The sequence below is a fragment of the Montipora foliosa genome, chromosome 11 (assembly GCF_036669935.1).
Source record: "Montipora foliosa isolate CH-2021 chromosome 11, ASM3666993v2, whole genome shotgun sequence".
Taxonomy (NCBI): domain Eukaryota; kingdom Metazoa; phylum Cnidaria; class Anthozoa; order Scleractinia; family Acroporidae; genus Montipora; species Montipora foliosa.
This window is the reverse complement of record NC_090879.1, coordinates 33,795,329-33,800,196: the sequence shown is the minus strand read 5'-3', so window position 1 is coordinate 33,800,196 and position 4,868 is coordinate 33,795,329. Positions and strand designations below refer to the sequence as shown.

Below are 4,868 nucleotides of genomic sequence, written 5' to 3'. Positions count from 1 at the left end.
AAGAGCTAACTTCCGGTGCCAGGAATGGATTTTGAGGAAGACTTTATGATCATACAAAAACTGAGGAAGGACCTAATAATAATAATAATAATAATAATAATAATAATAAGGTAGCCAGCTTATAATAGAGAATCGACGTAACATGACCCCAGGAATTTTGAGATAATAATGCTGAACCTGTACACAGTGAATACCCGTCCAGTTTGTTGTAAGTTATTTACTTGAACGAAACCTATCTGTTTTAGAATACAATACCATTCGGTTAATAATTTTTTTGAATGGGACAATGACTGATTTAATTTTAACTTGTACTGTATGTATTCCGGCGACAAGATAAGAGCTGTCAATTAAACGTCTGGTGTTAAAAAGAGTCACGTACAAGAATTCGTAATTTGCAGTGACATTCAGCACTTCACAAGTGTCTGTTGACGATTTCAAAGTGACCGTTGTCCGTCCTATGGAGGTGTCCGTCTTATAGAGAGTTTGGTTATAGTAAAATGACTAAGAAACTGCCGGGACCAGCACCAGGTGTCCGTCTTATAGAGGTGTCCGTTAATGGTGGGCAAGGCTGACGTTATCTTAGGTTGTTCTTCAACATGCAACTTGCAAGAGCGTTTGCTCTGATTCCACACAATCCAGAGCCCATTAGAACGGGTGATGGGTTCCTGGAAAACGCAATGCAAGAATGTGAACCCCGCCCTGTTGATATGATCCAGCGATAACTGTACGTATTATATATAAGTTGTGGGTCGAAATATAAGTTTCCTCAGTTTTCCTAAGAACAGAAGAAAGCCGAAATTACTCCCGCAGAGCGCAATTCGCTTACCTCATTACAGTCTGATCTCAGCTTACGTTTGTAATCTTAATAAACTCAACAGAAATGAGAATGCGACGTCACGAAAGTCCTCTCAGCGTGCCACTGAAAACAGTGGAACAGGGATCTGTTTTTTGAGCAAACGCTTTCGATTTTTTCGAGTACCGATTATTATTGCCTGTATTGACGTGAGCGGACACAGCCCAGGCCGGTCGCGATCACAGCGGACTGTTGTTGCAAATTCAGTTGAAGGCAGTGTGAATTATGTCCTTATTAACTGACAAAGCGGGGACTAAAGTGTTCTGCCTTTCTCTGCTACATTTTTCGTCGCTGTGCGTTGTTTCGCGGCGAATATTTAGCTGAATTAGTCGCTGTTAAATCTTTAAGTGTACTTTTAAGATTTTGAAGGAGTGGCTGAAACCCTTAAGGTGGTCCATTGTTTTTTTAAGGAACGTCCTAATACTCCTTAAAGGGATATCCATGGATCTGAAGGTCAAAGTGATCTCTAAGAAAACTTACTTCGTCAAATCCAGGAACTTTGAATCGAGCTTTGCACAAAAATGGTTTCACTTTCAAACGAAAAGATTTTGAACCGGCTTCTCACTGTCTTAGAACTAATTGTCACGTCACTTTAAGGTTCTAGATGCGCAATTGGAATCTTTGACTATACTGTAAATTAACGATCACGTTTACGCCAATCAAATAAAATTTAAACCACAGGGTTGGTTTATAGTGATGCAGATTTTTCATTTATCTGGTGAAAACACGCAGTCTTGGTCGGGTCGCACTAGTGGACAAAATTGTTTTTGTTGTGACAAAATTTCAGACATACCTACCTAATTCCAAAGTCAACGGTTGAGTTTATATCTCAGTGGTGCATTAGCAGGATTTCTAAGGGGGCAAAAGAGTTGTGGATTTCCAAACCCCAAGACGCAAAAAAGAGTGATTATTCAGTGAGATTTATAGAGATTTCCTTATTGTAACTGACGAAAGAACAGTCAGTGTTAAAACTCTATAAACATCGTGTGGTCGGAGGATGCAAATCCTTGTCCACTGAAAACTTCTTCAGTTCATTCAACGTATCTTACTCCAAACGGAAAGCTGTTCAAAGATGTCAGTGATTGAATAGGGTCAGGACCGAGCTGAAAGCAAATGAAAACAAGATGGCGGAAAACATAGGGATTTGTATGAGAAAGCATGTTCTCGATAAAAAAAGACAGCTTTAGTTAGCCATGGTGTGTTGATTGTTTCCTGTGTGACTATTTTCCTGATTTAGCCCGATAGTCTATTTCTGTAATGGCAGACAATTAAGCCTTGGAATGATTGTCGACTTACGATTTTGCTTTCGATAAAAACGATCGCCGTGCGCTGGGTGTGAAGTGGTAACACGGTCGTTTGTTGATTAAATGTAAAATCTGAGTAAGAGAAATGCGTTCGTTGGGAAAAGTTCATTGCCGGGTAAAGTGTATCTAGTGATTCTAGTATTAAAGGAAAGACAGGATTTTCTCTGACGGAGGGAATACCGCACCAGAAAGCATGAAGGGACTTGGTTTTTTCCATGTCTATGCTGAGAACAGATTGCTTTCTTTATTCTATGCACATTATCGAATTTAACTGTTCTTATTAGGCTGTAAACCCCTTTCTTCCCGTCCAGCAAAAATTATGATTTACTTACTCGTAAAGTAATTAGACAGGATCTTAATTTTGTTAATTTCAATTGAAGTGTACACATTTCTTCAGCCCATCAGACCATAAGTAGATCTTTTTGCCGAGCCCCTGAGATTGGCACAGTTCAGCATGGTTGAGTGTCGTGCGTGACTGAACTGCGGACGGGACCGGATGGATAACCAACTTTTCAGAGTCATCAAATAATCGAGGAGAGAGTGTGCTACCTTTGTGATGACATCTGCAAATGGTTTGATTTTCAAGTCTTCTCGGATAAGAATTATAAACCGTACCTTTTAGACTCTATATCTCTTAGTTCTCGTGTGGGAAGCTCAAAAATCCAGGCATTCAGGTCGGAGTTCCCGGTGTTGTTGTCGTCCCTAATTGACTGAAGGCAACTGTGAATCTTACTGGGTATATCAATAACATTACATAGAACGCCATAAATTATTTTGAAGTGCTTTGAGGCTTTTGTAGTACAAAGCGTTATTTTCCTGCCTCACTTTATTGTTTATTGTTTGTTGTTAATTGACTTTAATTAAACAGAGAAAAATTGTTTGAACCCGGGTTGTCGAAACGTCAGTCATGCCATGTTGGCTACAGTTGGTTCAGCATCTGCCTGTCATGCTGGAGGTCGTGGCTTCCGAACCCGGCCGGACAGGATCAACACTCAGGATCTTAAAATAGCTGAGGAGAAAGAACCGCCTTTGTAATATCATTCCTTCATGTTCATCGCATTACTTAGCCGTGGGACGTTAAATGAACCCACACACTATTCCAGAAGAGTAGGTGGTGTTGTGGCTGTCGTATTCTCTCCAACAATGGCAGGCTTGGCGTGATGTCTCTAAAGGCTGAGGCCGCCTAAGCAGAAACAGCCGTAAGTCAGAAAGGGACTTTGCCGAGTGCTCGAACACGTAGATGTAGCCAGATGCAGATGCAGTGCGTGCTATGAATTTTCTGCTTGTCTTGACCTTCGCTCCTAGCTACGTGCAAGACATGTTTAATTATTTTGCGATTAATATGAGCTGTCATCATGCAGTCCATGGGTTACTGAGAAAGGGTCACTGTCATTCTAAATTTGCCGTTTTTAGATCAAAACTCGGTAAAAACCGATTAAGAAGATATGAAATGTATTTTAAGTATGGCACAAACAGCTGTTCGTATTTAATTTTTTGCGGCTTTTTGAAGACGTCGTTTCCGAATTCTTGCGAGTTTCAATTCATTTCCATCCTGGCCGCAAGCAACAAAGAATAGCTGCAGTGCACTTCAGCGGTTATTGGTAACAAAACTAAAGCATTATTATTATTTGGTCTTCATTGATGCTGCACACACGTCTTTTGCGCCGTTTTGAAGTTTGACTAAAATAGCTTAACACTGTGAGCACATGCACGGCACACTGATGATTCATGAAGTTTTATTAAATCCGTTCATCCCTTTAGCACCCCCATTAACGTGTCAGTAAAATCTTCTCGCGTTAACTCAACGAAACGAATAGAGAAAGAGTGACCGGCTGATAAAAGCAGTTAGAAGCAAGAAGTTTTACTTTCGTCGAGACGTCGCGTATGGACATCAAGATGAACTACGGCGACGGCGACGAAAACATCTCTTCAAAATGTAACTTTGCACAAACCTTAGTCTTCCGCGGTTAGTTCATCTCGTTAATTCACTTCGTACAATGTGGGCGAATTATCCTCAAATTGATGTCATCTTGGTTTTCACTCACGTGATGAACAGCCGCCGTTTCTTTGTTTAAAGGCTCCAACATGGTGGCCGTGACGTCATGTGACGTGCGTCATGTGATTTCACGTTGTTGTTGCGGCAGAGTACTGAGATAAAACGCGTGCCGCACGTGCAGCACGATTCTTCTTCCCCTTTCAACCAATGATATTATTGATTGTACCACTGTCGTAGCTGTAGCCTTCGTCATTTCTTAAACTCCCTATTTTAGTGGGACTGAGTGGGACTGAACTCCGGTAAAGAAATGATCGGGATATTCGTCAGACACGAAAAGCTCCGTTAATCTGAAGATATTCTTTGCTCGCTAAAACATTCTTTATCCAAATACAAAACGAGACTCAGTATTAGAGTTACAATGATTTGAATGATGACAAAGATCACCAAAAAAAGACGGAGTTTGTTCTTCTTTTTCTTCTCTCAAAAAAAATTCTTCGCATACAACCCTAAAATATTTCGGATTTAAGAACATTTCTGATTAATAGGCTCGACCTTTGTGAGATGGTCAGTCTCACCGCACCATACCCTGAGGCGAAGATATTTTCAGGAAACCACAGCTCAGACTCACTAATCAGACAAAACTTCGAGAGTTTACATATAGTAGACAAGCTTAAGTTTAGAGTTGCGGTTTCCTGTTAAAGACCCATAAAATGAA

General features: G+C 40.6%; 1 long non-coding RNA gene across 1 annotated transcript; it reads left to right on the top strand.

Moving 5' to 3' along the window:
* Positions 1 to 828: 828 nt before the first annotated feature.
* On the top strand, positions 829 to 4,357 carry LOC137974817 (uncharacterized). The gene is made up of 2 exons (XR_011117504.1): positions 829 to 2,049; positions 3,026 to 4,357. It is a non-coding gene; the product is annotated as an uncharacterized lncRNA (long non-coding RNA).
* Positions 4,358 to 4,868: the final 511 nt, after the last annotated feature.